The sequence below is a fragment of the Suricata suricatta genome, chromosome 8 (genome assembly GCF_006229205.1).
Source record: "Suricata suricatta isolate VVHF042 chromosome 8, meerkat_22Aug2017_6uvM2_HiC, whole genome shotgun sequence".
Taxonomy (NCBI): domain Eukaryota; kingdom Metazoa; phylum Chordata; class Mammalia; order Carnivora; family Herpestidae; genus Suricata; species Suricata suricatta.
This window is the reverse complement of record NC_043707.1, coordinates 102507973-102523873: the sequence shown is the minus strand read 5'-3', so window position 1 is coordinate 102523873 and position 15901 is coordinate 102507973. Positions and strand designations below refer to the sequence as shown.

General features: G+C 35.9%; 1 protein-coding gene across 3 annotated transcripts in view; it reads right to left on the bottom strand.

Moving 5' to 3' along the window:
• FAF1 (Fas associated factor 1) overlaps positions 1-15901 on the bottom strand; it is a 474908-nt gene that overhangs the window by 172510 nt on the left and 286497 nt on the right. The gene's annotated exons all lie outside the window — the stretch shown is intronic.

Sequence of the window (15901 nt, the reverse complement as noted above, 5' to 3'; positions counted from 1 at the left end):
CCCGCGTCAGGCTCTGTGCTGACAGCTAGCTCAGAGCCTGGAGCCTGCTTCTGGTTCTGTGTCTCCTTCTCTCTCTGCCCCTCCCCCTCTTGTGCTCTGTCTCTCTCTGTATCAAAAATAAATAAAACGTTAAAAAAAAAATCCTAGAACTAAGAATATGGGTTAATCTCATAAACATATGGTTGAAAAAAAGGAGAAATTCATTCAAGGAATGAATAAAGGAGACAAATAGTATATACTATATGAGTCCATTTATATATATTGAAAACCAGACAAAACTAATTTAGGGTCTTATTTTTTGGATGGAGGGGACCTGAGAAGGCCTTCTGCAATACTGTAAATGTTCTCTTCCTGGTTACGTGAGGGTACTTACTTTATGAAAATTCGTCGTTGTACATTTATGATTTATACACTTTTCTGAATAAATGTATTTAAATTAAAAGATTTTTTCTTTCAATACTCTTAGGTAGTCAAGTATTAGCTACAATGAGAATTTAGAGGCCTACCTAGTTTAGCAAAATGGCAGTCAATCATATCTCATGGAAAGCTATTCCAGTGGAGAAATGGGTTGAAAGCCAGAATGGTGTGAGGTGAGAAATCAGTGGAAGAGAAAAAAAATGGAGATGATAACTACAGATAACTCTTTGAATTTTGGCCACAAAGACTAGGAAAGTAGTAAAGTCTGAGAGAATTTGTTTTTATATGTATATGTAGATTTGTTTTATGGTGTGTATATATATGTTTCTTTTACAATGAGAGGATTTTTGTGCTTAAATGTGGATAGAATACCCAGCACAATGAGATTAGTAAAGAAGAGATCATTGATAATGCATAGTTGTGAGAAGATAGATGGGAATGGGGTACAGATCACATGATCTGATACTCAGTCTGGACTAGAAACAGGGTTTTCTGACCTCCAAATCCAGTGTTCTTTTTCTATACAGCTACTGGATTTGAAAGTGTCGGATTCAGCTAGTGGCAATATTCTGATGTTTGGTATAAAAGAGCTTCCAGGTTTTAATCCTGTCTCTGTGGACTTGGACAAGTTTTTAAATAACTAGCCATAGTATCTTCCATGTTAAAAATGAGAACATGAACATTTAATATCATTTCTGGAATTTTATGGATCAGCTGGTAAACCCTCAGTTAGTAGCATTAGAGATGAAAAAGGCTAGAATGAGGATACCTTCTCCTTGAATGTTAAAAGCTTGTGAGTAAATAAAGTTGCTGATTGTCTACAGACCAATGACTCTAAAAGAATTGGCAGATATGGTACACACAGCGGTCACGCTTCATACTAAATTACAGAAGGACCTAGTTTCCATTCTACCTCATGTTCCATGAAAGAATTACTGCCACAAGGAATGTAGCATGCTCAACCATGAGCTGCTACACAGTGAACATTGTATCATGGTGAAGAACACAGATGACAGATAGACTTTTACAAATGTCCTGTATTTCATCCACCTCTGTTATTATGAGAGGCATACAATGTGATAAGGCCATGAACTCTATTCTACTTGGGCTCAAATACCATGGCCACTGATTATGAGATCAAATGAATATGTCTCAGTTTGCTCATGTGTAAAATGGGGCAAACAATAACCACCTCACAGGATTATTAGAAAGACTGAGCTATATTATTATTATATATATTGCTAAGATTAATATCTTATGTATAATACTTTTAAAGTACTTTCTAATGTTATCATTATTCCCAGAAAGATAGGTCTAAGATGATATTAAGGCAAAGGGATCAATCTTATGGGGACAAAACAGATTCTTTAAGGAAAATATCTGACTGCTTATAACAGGTGAAGTTGGAGAACTACTATGTAGGGAAGGAAAACTAAGAACTTGAGATTTAGGGAATCCCTTACGGTACAGTAGAAAGAGGCTTTAGAGTCAAACCTGGGCCAGGATCCCCTTTCTACCAGTTCTTCTGTGTGTTGTTGCACTCAGAGCCTCAGTCCCTTCATGTATAAATAAAGGAATAACATCTACCTTTAAGGATTGATTAATGGGCATATTAGGGGTAAAACATATAAAGACCCAGCAAAATGCTTAGAAGAAAGTAGGACAGATGAATATTGTTCCAGTTATTACTACTTTTATTAAAAACAAGAATAATAATTGTAGAGGTGAAGATAAATGGTTACATTTCATCTAAACTTTTCTTTCCTTTTTTTTTTTTTTTACTTCCTAGGGGTTATGTCATACATATATTCTGTTTTTAGCTGTAACATTTTTTTTAAATTAAATAATCCCTATGCCAAACGTGGGGCTCGAACTCAAAACTCTGAGATCATGATTCACATGATCTACCAACCAAGCCAGCCAGGTACCTCAGTTATAACATATTTTGTATCAAAATAACTAAACTTCAATTTTTGGAAGTTAATTTAGTTCTCACTGCAAAACTGATGTCACACTGCAAAAGGATAATTTTCATTAAATTGAGTTTATAATCATCTGAAAATACATAAACATCATAATGAAATTTTTGTTTCAGAATTCAGGGAAGAAATGATCATATTAGTAAAAAGAAACAATTCCCTGAACATAATAACCATTTTTAAATATGGAATCTTTACATTTTTCAAGAGACTGTTATACTCTTCCCCCTTATCCTAGAGGTTTCATTTTTCTGGTTTGTTTTGGTTTTTCTTTTAGTAACAATTATCAACTGATATTCATTAGTTCTAAACACTGGATAACTAAATTTGAGAAAGATTCCTAAGTGGATAACCACAGCACAAAAATGTGTATCATAGGGGCCCTGGGGTGGCTTAGTTGTTTGAGTGCCTGTCTCTAGGTTTCAATCCAGGTCATGATGTCACAGTTTGTGGATTTAAGCCCTACATGGGACCCCATGCTGAGAGTGTGGAGCCTGCTTGGGTATTCTCTCCCTCTCCCTCTCTCTGTCCCTCCCCTGCTTGCACATGCACTCTCTCTCTCTCTCTCTCTCTCTTTCTGAAAATAAACTTCAAAAAAAAGAAAAGCGTATCATAAATAGTACAACTCTCACAAATCTCCTCTTATTTAATTTATAGAAACAGATGATTAAGATAACTATAAGAAGTAAGGAATGCAATGAACACCATGGGGCAACACACTGTTAAAAAAGGTCTATTAAATATCATTTGAAAATGTCATATTTATTTGTCACTAGTCTGAAGGTTACCCTTTTTTGTCTGAATTACAAATATTTGAATTTTATGACAGTTGAGGTTACATCTGCTCTAAATGAGACTGAAAGGTTAGAAACAAGTAGCACAAATCAGATCTCCAGCTTTTCAATTGCATACCTAATCCAAGATAACCAATGAGATGATTTAGGGCAGATTTCTCTTCAGAGTCCTCATTTATGTGTTATCCAGATGCCTGTTCACCTAGCATGGTTCACTAGCATTTTACAAATCAGGGAACACATCTATTCTTTTTCATCTCTTCAGATTCTCCAGTTACTTCTCTATTCAGCCCATTCTGCTTGTTCCTGTTTAACTGTGAAATTACATTTAAATTTTAGGGGTAAGATATTTAAGTGCTTCATACTTTCCTTCAGATTTGCATGGTTTAATTTGGGTTACTTTTCTTGCTGCTTGTTTTTTGTTTGTTTTTGCCTCTTTTCAATAATATCAACTACACAGATGGTGGTTTCCAGCTCTCATGGTTTTTCATACTTAGCCATTGTTACTGGAGCTCTTCTTCCAGAATTAAGACTATGAACTCTTCTAATTTCTAGAGTCTAGGGAAAAAACATGGCTTCATAAGATGTCTATGCTCTTTCCAGGTTAGATTCTATTTTCTCCAGTTATTTCTTGAACTGCCCATCCTTCTCCCATATCACCATGTTCTACTATCACAGTGTTTTCTTCTGAATTTGAAGCACTTTATATAAGCTGCTATTTATAAAAATTCATTTTTAATTATTCCACTGCTTACAATACTGAAAAATTAAAATAGCCCTAAAAAGTGTTCAAAGCAGAGATTTCCCTTTAAACAGCAAGATGTTGAGGCAATGGTTTCAAAGGGGAAAATAACAGAAATGAAAGATAACTTTTAAACTTTGAGATGGAACAGCTAACATGGTTCACCAGCAATTTAGAAGTCAGGTACATTTACTTATTAAGCAAATGTCTAACTATATCATCACTAATAGCTTAAGATATCCTAATTAATTTGTTACATAAACCTGGAGAACATGTATTGGTTCTTCTAAGTTTTATTTGTAGTATCAGTCCTGTATTTTCTAACCTGTCATAATTAATTCAGTCCTCTTGCACTTTGAAATCTCCACAATAATAAGAACTTTATCAGGCTGGTGTTGGTATGAAGTGGCACAGCAAACTGAAATCCCACCGGGAGTAGTCCACAGACTTCTCTTCTAAGCAGCAGAAAGCTGTTATCATTTTCTGAATTACAGGAACTATAAAAGGACACTCTACTCAAGCTGCCGCTGAATGTCACCTGAAAAGCAATCACAAAAGGGCTCTGTCTTGGCTTATCTCTGAGCTCTGTCACTACGGCAACCAGCAGGGAATAAGTATCTGTGGGTCTATGAATTTCAGAATCCCATAAAAGCCAGGGCTAAAAAGGCATGTGCAGCCTCTCAGAGATTGACTGCATTAATACATTAGCAAATACTGTGAAACACTGGATAAATGTCAGCAATTATGGAAAAAGCGTCTAATAACGATATTCGTTGCCTGTCAAACCCCCGTGAGGTTTGATATGTAACTGCCACTCAAAGCTGTCTGTAATTTTATCTCTTTTATACATCTGAATCCACAGCATTCAAATTTGTACTTTGAAAGTAATAAACTGTAAAGCAGTTCATTCTGTGTTGATCACAGCTGTCAACAAACACACAAGAAAAGAACAAAAAGACTTTCATTGGCTGTGGGAACAATCAGTACCAACAATCTCTTGTAGATGTTTATCAAAAAAACTATTACATACTATACATGTAGAATATTAAACAATGTCATGATGTAGAATAGCAATTGATAGGACTATTGATTAAGTCACACTGAACTAAAAAATCTACGTATCATGCACAAATTTTCATTTTAAGCCTTCTCTTTCTGCTGGAAAATTTATAGGAAAGTAGCCACTTGAACACAGTTGCAAACATCCCTTTTCTTCACACATTAAAAAATGCAATGGAATCTCTGTTAGCTCCAAAACAGGTTACAGTACTATCCTCACCACCTTTCTCAAACAGAATTATAGGCAACTGATTACGTCTAAAACCCAAGAGTCTAAAAGCACAATTTAACAAGCTGGGAACACTATTCTTCAGATTCATATTTCCACTGCTCAAGAAAATGACTTATTAAGAAATCTTATCACATATGTTACAGCTGTTCAAATGCAATAGACAGCATGTTAACTTGCAAACACAAATGCCGGAGATTAAGTAGTGCACATCATATTAGAAACAACCTTCGTTTCTCAGTTATAGAATGGGGTCAGGTACAAGAGTTCCAATAAGACCTTTCTCAGTAACAGAGGAAAAGAGTTTGGTTTCTTGAGAAAGAGCAGGGGAGCCTCTGAAGAAAGCAGTAATATGTATTAGAATACTTGGCTATTAGATATTTGTTACAATTGAGAGCCAATCACTTGGCTTTTCAGAGTTACATTTAATATAAATACAAGAAATATTTACTGTTTATTTTGTGCCAGGGGCTATGCTAGGTACTTGAGACACAAAGATGAGTAAGATCTGCCTCTTTCCCTCAAAGAGTTCATAGTCTTATATAGAGAAAAGTGTATGTAAACAAATAAGTTATTACGACTACTCTTTCTAAGGGCTAGCTAGAAGGAAGAAGTGGTTTGAAATAGCACTGAGGGAAATTTGCAATAATACAAACTACATTCCACTGTATACTATATCTGTTAAAATTATTTACTTACAATCTGCTACTTGGCTCAAATGAGATCATATATATGAAATAAATATGTAAACACTGTAAACTAAATATATATGTAAACTATGTAAACTAAAAATCACTATATGAATGTCTCTTAATGTGCTCAACTACCAGCATGTGGCTACTACTCAAGAACACACATATACGCAAACCAAAGTGCTACAGTGAAAATCTAAAACTCACTTACTTTCAAAAACACATAAATGCTAACTGAATAAAGGAAAATAAAGACAAATCTTGTTTCTCTGTTTCTTCTTTTTATGGAATAATTGTTAAGCTTCAAACCAGTATTAGTACATTTCTAAAAAAAATCTGATGGGATATTTAGAGATTGAAACTATCTTGAGAAACATGGAACACAGAAGAAATAGCATGGTACAAAAGAGAATACATGGCATCAGGGAGAGAGCAGATTTGGAGTTGAATACTGGTTCTGCATTTTGCCTTCTCATCTATCTATTATGGTTTTAAGTCAACATATTCATCATAATCTACTATTAAAAATAAAACTTACTGAGGCCTGGTCACCTATAATAAAATGCACCCATTTTTAAAATATTTTTTTAAAGTTTATTTGAGAGAGAGAGAGAGCAAGGGGCAGAGAGAGAATTCTGCACTGACAACATGGAGCCCCAGTTAGGGCTAAAACCCACAAATCATTGAGATCACACTCCCCAAAACCAAAAGTCAGATGTTCAACCAACTGAGCCACCCAGGCACCCCAAAATGCACCCATTTTAAAGTGTACAATTCAAGTAGCTTTGACATATATATATACACTATTTGCAATTACCACCACCACAATCAAAATATCAAAAATTTCTATCACCGCCCACCCACCCAAATTCCCTATAGTATTATTTAGTTGTTAAGACTTCTTTATATAATCTGGATACAAGGCCTCTGCCAAATATATGTTTTCCAAATATTTTATCTAAGTCTGTGGTTGCCCTTCCTTTTTTTCCTGAATAGTGTCTATTGCAGAGCAAAAGTTACAATCTGTGATGAAGCCAAACTTACTATTTTTTTCTTTTATGGTAGGGCTTTTAGTGTCTTAAGAAATTTTTTTCTACTCTCAAGCCTTAGAAGATTTTCTCCTATATTTTCTTCTACCAGTTTTATAGTTGTAGCTTTTGCATTTAGGTCTATGATCCATTTCAAGGTAATTCTTGTGTATGACATACAGTAAAGGTTCAAGTTGTCCTTATTGACATGACCATTTGTTTAAAAAAAAAAAGCCATCCTTTCTCCATTGCACTATTTTGATATCTCTGGACAAAATCAATTGACATATATGTCATATATATATGTATATAATTAATGTACACACACACACATGCACAGATACAATCTATTTCTGAATGCTGTATTTTATCCACTGATCTATACGCCTATCTCTACACAAATTCCACATATCACATTGTCTTGAATACTGTATTCTTTTTTGAGATCAGGCAATATAAGTCCTCCAATTTTGTTCTTTTTCAAAATTGCTTTGGGAATTCTACATCCTTAATTATTTCTATATAAATTTTAGAAGTAACATCAATTTCTACCCCCAAAAAGATATTGAGATTTTGACTGGGATTGCAGTAAATCCACAGATTAGTGTGGGGAGAAATAAAACCTTGAATATAAGGAGGTTCCAATCCATGACATGATATACTTCTCCACTGTAAAAAAATTTTTAATGTTTATTTATATTTGAGAGAGAGCGATATGCACACAGTATAAGTGGGGGAGGGGCAGAGAGAAACAGAAGCAGGCTCCAGGCTCTGAGCTATCAACACAGAGTCTGACACAGGACTTGAACCATTAGCTGCGAGATCATGACTTGGGCTGAAGCCAGATGCTTAAATGACTGGGCCACCCAGGTGCCCCTATACCTCTCCTCTTTTAAGGACTTTACAGGTATACCTCGTTGTATTGTACATCACTTTATTGCACTTAACAGATACTGTGTGGTTTTGTTTTGTTTTGTTTTGTTTTAAAAATGGAAGGTTTATGGTAATTCTTCATGGAGCAAATCTATTGGTGGCATTTTTCTAATAGTATTTTCTCACTTTGTGTCTCTGTGCTGCATTTGGATACTTCTTTTAGTACTTCCAACTTTTCTATTATTATTATATTTGTGATGGTTATATATGATCAGTGATCTTTGAAGTTACTATTGTAACTGTTTTAGGGGACCATTAACCACACCCATATAAGGCAGCAAACTTAATCAACAAATGTTATGTATGTTCTGATTGCTCTAAAACCAGCTTCTCCCCATAGCTCTCCCTCTCCTCAGGCCTCCCTATTCTCTGAGACACAAAATAATTGAAATTACACCAGTTAATAATCCTACAGTGGCCCCTGAGTGTTCAAGTGAAATGAAGAGTTATAGGTTTTGGGGCACCTGGGTAGCTCAGTTGGTTAAGCATTCAACTTCGGCTCACATCATGATCTCATGGTTTGTGAGTTCGAGACCTGCATGAGGCTCTGTGCTGACAGCTCAAAGCCTAGAGCCTGCTTCAGATTGTGTGTGTGTGTCTCTGCCCCTCCCCTGCTTGCACTCTTTGTCTCTCAAAAATAAGAAAACATTAAGCAAAAAAAGAGTTGCAAGTCTCTCACTTTAAATTAAAAGCTACAAGTGATTAAGCTTAGTGGGGAAGACATGTCAAAGGCCAAGAAAGACTGAGAACTAGGCCTCTTGTACCAGTTAGCCAAGTCATGAAGGCAAAGGAAAGTGCTACTCCACTGAATATATGAATGATAAGAAAGTGAAATAGCTTTATTACTGATATGGATAAATCTGAGTGGTCTGGATAGAAGATCAAACTAGTCATAACATTCCCTTAAATCAAAACCTAATCCAGAGCAAGGCCCTAACTCTCTTCAACTATATGAAGGCTGAGAGAAGTGAGGAAGCTGCAGAAGCAAAGTATGAAGCTCGTAGAGGCATATTTGCAAGATTTAAGGAAAGAAGCCATCTCAATAAGATGAAATTACAAGGTGAAGCAGCAAGTGCTGATGTAGAAGCTGCAGCAGGTTACCTGGAAGTTCTAGCTAATATAGTTAATGAAGGCGGCTACACTAAACAACAGAATCTCAATGTGGACGGAATAGCCTTCCATGGAAGAAGATGCAATTTAAGACCTTCATAGCTAGAGAGGAGAAGTTAATGCCTGGTTTTAAAGCTTCAAAGGACAGGCTGACTCCTGCAAGGGGTTAATGCAGCTGGTGGCTTTAAGCTGAAGCCCATGCTCCTTTACCATTCTGAAAATCCTAGGGCCCTTAGGAATTACACTAAATCTACTCTGCCTGTGTTATTCATTCATTCTTTCACTCATTCATTCATTCATTCACACAGCAGGTAGGGGAGAAGAGCAGAAGAAGAGAATCTCAAGCTCGATGTGGGTCTTGATCCCACAACCCTGGAATCATGACCTGAGATGAAATCAACAGTCAGATGCTCAACTGACAACCCATATGCCCCAATCTGCCTGTGCTCTTTAAATCAAACAACAAAGCCTAGATGACACCACATCTGTTTACAGCATGGTTTACTGAATATTTTAAGCCCACTGTTGAGACCGGCTCAGAAAAAAAAGATTTCTTTCAAAATACTATTGTTCATTGACAATGCTCATGGTCACCCAAGAACTCTGATGGAGATATACAGAGGTGAATATTGTTTTCATCCTGCTAACACAGCATCCATTCTACAGTCCATGGGTCAAGAAGTCATTTCGACTTTCAAGTCTGATCATTTAAAAATCCATTTTATAAGGCTATACCTGTCCAGATAAGTGATTCATCTGATGCATCTAGGCCAAATAGATTGAAAACCTTCTGGAAAGGATTCACTGTTCTAGATGCCATTAAGAACATTCTTGATTCATGGGAAGTCAAAATACCAGCATGAATAGGAGTTTGGGAAAAGTTGATTCCAACTCTCATGGATGACTTTGAGGAGTTCAAGACTTCAGTTAGGGAAGTAACTGCAGATGGGTAGAAAGAGCAGGAGAACTAGAATTAGAAGTGAAGTGTGAAGATGTGACTGAATGACTACAATCTCATGATAAAATCTGAAGAGGAAGAGTTGTTTTTTACAGATGAACAAAGAAAATGGCATCTTTAGATGGAATCAACTCCTGGTGAAGATACTATGAAGATGGTTGAAATGACAGCAAAAGATTTAGAATACTTTAGTTCATAAAGCAGCAGCAAGATTTGAGGAGTGACTCCAAGTTTGAACAAAGTTCTACTGTGGGTAAAATGCTATCAAACAACATCATAGGCTACAGAGAAATCATCCATGAAAGGAAGAGTCAATTGGTACAGCAAATTTTATTTTTGTCCTATTTTAAGAAATTACCACAAGGACCCCAACGTTCTGCAACCACCACCCTGATCAGTCAGCTGTCATTGACATCAAGACAAGAACCTCCACCAGCAAAAAGACTGCAACCCACTGAAAGCTTAAATGATAGCATTTTTTGCAATAAAGTGTTTTTAACTTACATTGTTCTTTTCAGACCTAATGCTGTTGAACACTTAACAGACTATAGTATAATGTAAACATAACTTTCATATGTATTAGGAAAAAAATATTCATTTGACTTGCTTTATTGTGGTATTTGCTTTACTGCAGTGGTCGGGAAGCAAATCTATAGTATTTCCAAGGTATGCCTATATTTCTTTATGCAATAATTTATAGTTTTCAGTGTACAGATCCTAAACATATTTTGTTAGATTTATCCTTAAACATTTCATGTTTTTTGGTGAATCATGAATAGTATAATTTTTCAAAAACTCCATTTTCAAAAATTTCCTTGGTGCTATATAAACTTTATTTAAGTGGTCTATTATGGTGAATGTACCATTCATTAGTACACTTGAAAAGAAAATGTACTCTGCTATTGCTGAGTAAAGTCTCTATAAATTTCAGTTAGGTCAAGTTGGTTAAGAGTGTTGCTCAAGTCTTCTATATTCTTATCTGTCATTTTTCTGTAACTGCTGAGACAGGAATATGAAATCTGTAGTTATAATTGTAAACTGGTCTACTCTTTTGGTCTTGTCAGTTTTTATTTTATGTATTTTGAAACTGCTTTTAGGTGCATACACATTTAAGACTGTTATATCTTCTTGATGAACTGTCCTTTCAATCATATGAAATGCCTTTTAGTCCTGATAATATTCTTTGTTCTGTACTTTGATATTAATATAGTCATTATAGCTTTCTTATGTTTTGTGTTTGCAAATATTTTCCCATTTATGTTTAACCTATCATTGTCATTAATTTAAAGTAAGTTTCTGATAGGTAGCATATAGTTAAGTCCGGCTTTTTAAAATTCATTTTGACAATCTTTGCCCTTTAATAGACCATTTACACTTACTTTAATTATAATGTAGTTGGATTTAAATCTTTCATCTTGCTATTTGTTTTGTACATATCCCATGTATTTTTTTTCCTGCATTACTCTGGATAATTTTATATATTCTATTCTCCACTCATTAACTTCATGTTTTTAAATACTTGGAACATGATCATAATATTTATAATAGCTGAAATCCCTATGTGCTTATTTCATTATCTAAGTCACTTAAAAATTTTTTTTAATATTTATTTTTATAGAGTGTGAGTAGGGAAGGGGCCGAGAGGGAGACACAAAATCTGAAGCAGACTCCAGGCTCTAAGCTGTCAGCACAGAACCCCAAGCAGGGCCCAAACTTAAGAACTGCCAAGGACTTGACCTTAGCCAAAGTTGAATGCTTAACCGACTGAGCCAACTAGGCACCCCAATGTCAGTCACTTCTATGTGTATTTCTTTTGACTAATTTCTCTCTTGATTGTGAGTTAGGTTTTTCTGCTGTTCGTAAGTACAGTAACTTTTGACTGGATGCTGGGCTCTGTTTCTTAGAGGCAGTTATTTGTTAATCAGCTTGCTCCTTTTGAAGGTTGTTTTTAAGTGTGTAAAAGGGTAATTGTAGAGTAGCTTCACCCTAAACCTTGTTTATTCTCTCCATTAAGGTGTGACTCTTCTGGTGGATATCCTTTGAATGCCCCATGTAGTTGCTGAGGTGACAATGGCTGGTGGAAACTCAAACTATTCCCAGTTCTATGTGAGCTCTGAGAATTGTTTGCCTTACAGATCCCAGTTAATTATTCTTTCTCCTGGCAGTGTTCTGGAATTTCACCCCATGCATGCACAGATTGGTATTCAGCTAAACATAAGGGGAACACTATGTAGATGTCCAAAGGGTTTTCCTCTGCTAGTACTTTACCTTGTAAAGTCTAGCTGCCTTGACTTCCCTAAACACTGTCTCTTCAAACTCAATAAAATAACCAGGTTCTGCTTTGGTTTCCTCTCTGTACTCTGGAATCCAGAAATTTCTTCAGGCAGAATATAAGACTACCATAGGGTTCATATGTTTTCATCTTCAGAGTCCTGTACTACCTATTGTCTAAGATCTGAAAATAGTTATTTCACATATGTTATCCAGTCTTCTACTTGTTTATAGAGAGAAGAAAATTTCCATAGCAGTTACCTTTTCATGGACAGAAACAGTGTTCTACAGGTTTGGGATTTTAACAAACCAAAATCAAGATTCACAGCATCAGATCATAATGCTTGTAAATTTCGTGTTGGGGGCTGTCTTGCTTCCATGTGTTTGCCCTCATATTTACTGAGTAAATACGCCCTCTGAATGCTTCATCCACCCTCGCAAATTTCTCTCTGTTCAGGGTATAGTCCATTTCACAACTTTTCATTCCTTTTAAAATAAAACTTTCTTCTGCTTTCAAAGCTGCTCTTTCTGTCTGTTTAGTCTTTGCCTGTGTTATTTGTAAAAGACTCTATATGTTGACAAGGGCAACGGACGCTCTGCAGCGATAGAGTCCTCACCACCATCATAAGCAACATTATCTATAACCTTGCCAAATAAAGGAAGAGCCAGTGAAGACATCCAATGATTGCCTAAATTTGTCTGACCTAAAACAGGCCAACAAAGTAATTTAAATAGCATAAGATGACCCTGAAGTTCCTCAAAGAATGCTTCTGATTCTGCATGTGTATGGGATATAAAGAAGGTGCTAACTCAAGGGAAAAGGAGCAGTGTTTGTTGAATGGCCTACTAAATGCCAGACTTTACACCTGGGGTTGGCAAACTTTTTCTGTAAAGATTCAAATAGTAGATATTTTAGGCTTTGTGGGCATGTGGTTTTGTTGCAGCCACACATCCCTGCTGTTAGTTATACTGTAAAAGAAGCTATATATAATACATATACAAATGGATGTGACTGTATTCCAATAAAACATTTACAAAAATAAATGTTAAGTGGGATTTGGGCTGACAGTCGTAATTGCCAAACTCTGCATTATATTATGTGCATTACTTATTTGGTAAAACCATATAAAATTGTTAATATTCAACCATTTTGTCCATAAAAAGTGGTAATTTCATGTTTCAACCTATTATGTTAAGCCATTTAATCTTTACAATAGATTTCCAAGGGTGCCAATATCATCCTCACTTTGCAGATGAGGAAACTGAAATTCATACCATAAATAACTTATCCTAATAATAGCAAAATTGGAATGCAATGAACTTGGATTGCCCTGCTGTCACTCTGTCACTCTCTCTCTCTCTCAAACACAAACACACACACGTACACACACACACACACACACACGTACACACACACACACACACCAGCTTGGTGTTGCCCTGCTCTCCCTCCACCTCCAACTATGTTATTGTACTTGCCACTACAGAAATACTGAGTTTTGGGGTGACTGGGTGGCTCAGCTCAGTTGGTTAAGCATGACCTCATATTTGTGGGTTTGAGCCCGGCATTGGGTTCTGTGCTGTCAGCTCGGTGCCTGGAGCCTGCTACAGATTCTGTGTCTCCCTCTCCTGCTCGCTCGCTCTCTCAAAAAATAAATACATTAAAAAAAAATACTGACTTTTGATAATTTAGTTTTTGTCAGAAAGAAAACAAACTCGAATCTCAGTTTATCAAGTTACTAAAATCATACAAATTCATTGTTTAGTTGTTTATTATCATAGATGTCAATTTAGCGAAGCTTTGAACAATTCAAATGAATGAATGTATAAAACACTATGTTTGATCCTTATGGAACATACAAAGATGAGGAAGACAGTGCTTACTCCCAGTTTTTAGAATTTACAAGAGAGGAGCACAAAAATATGAATTAAAATGTAATCAAATATTGCTTTCTTGGGAAGTCGTCTTACTACCCCCATCTATCAGCAAAATTGGTTGCTCCCTCTTCTCTGATCCCTCTGCATTTACATAGACTGCAATTATCATTGCTTATGTATCTGTCTCACACTATACTTTGTAATCCCTAAGGAACTGGACCTGAAGAACAAGATCTTACTTATCCTCGCAACTTTAAGGGCCAGCATAGTTACTGGCCTTTAAGAGTTATTCTACAAAGGTCAAGTGAATGAACGGATAGATGGATTAAAAAACTGTAATAGCCAAAGGTTAACTACATTAGACACTATTTAGTACTACTTCAGTCTTTGAAATAAACTTAGGGGTAACTATGTTTGTAACTACTGATTCTTTCAGTCTTCACAGTACCTCCAGGAGTAATTATCTGTGTTCTACAGTTACAGAGACTGACACCCAGAAAGGTTCGTAGTTTGTGGTTATTCAGATAATAAGTAATGGAGCCATGTGAGAGGAACGAGGGAAGAACAAAATAAACTATTTTAAAATTTTTAATGTAACAGAAATATAAACATTACAAAAAATTTTTTAATGTTTATTTATTTTTTAGAGAGAGAGAGACAAAGCATGAGCACAGGAAGGACAGAGAGCGCGAGAGAGTAGAGAGGGAAACACAGAATCCCAAGCAGGCTCCAGGCTCTGAGCTGTCAGCACAGAGCCCAACACGGGACTTGAACTCACAAACTGTGAGATCATGACTTGAGCTGAAGTCGGACGCCCAACGAACTGAGCCACCCAGGTGTCCCCTTATAAACTAATTTCTAAGAGAGCTGGTAAAGGTGGCATGGGAAGAGGGATAAAGGTAAACTTTCTTAAAGAAGGGTCTTGAGGGAGGAAATAATTGCTATAGGTATTCCAGGTGGAAGGAATAGTATGATTAACTGACAGAGCAGAAGGGAGCACCAGGTATATTTGAGGAATAGCAAAATGAGTAGTTAGCTAAAGTTGAGACATATATATTATCATATTCAATCATTTATTCAAGAAATACTTACTCATAATTTATTCTGGGCTTATGGGAAAATAAACCTGCAAGAGACATTTCAGACCAAAGAATGAAGGGTTTTGAGTGTCAGCATAAAGATCTGTACATAAATCAACAAGTACCAGGTTGCTATTGAAGATAAGTAAGCAAGGCTGAATGTGATTCCTTCTGCACTTCAGAAATATTAACCTCGCAACAATCGATGGAATGACTACAGTAGAGGCTTATAAGTTTACTTAGTAGGTAACTACCTTTTTTATAAGTATGTAGTAATTGTGAGAATCTATTCAGACAGCAGCTCTATAAAGTGGCAGAGATCCAGTGGCAAGGGAACGTTCATAATCTGACACCTGACAAACACGTGCATCAGGGAGAATTACAGAAGAAAATGGTCTTCATCAGAAGTACCAAGGTAGATAACACTCCTACATTCGCAAATTCTTTTTATTTAAAAATACAAAAAGGCAGAAGGGATGTGTGTGGTTTTTGTTTTATTTATTTTATAGAAAAGCCATTGTGTAATGATTCTGCTCATAAATGATCTCATTTTCAATGTGAAAATATATAATAAGCAGCTTTCTGACTCCTAACACATGCCTGAAGAACTGATTCTAAAATTCTTAATTTCTCAAATTCTGAGTTTACAATCCTTTAGCCAAAGACAGAATCACAGCAGACCACTAGTAATGTCAAAAGAAAAAAGAAGGCACACAATAAAAGGATAAAACC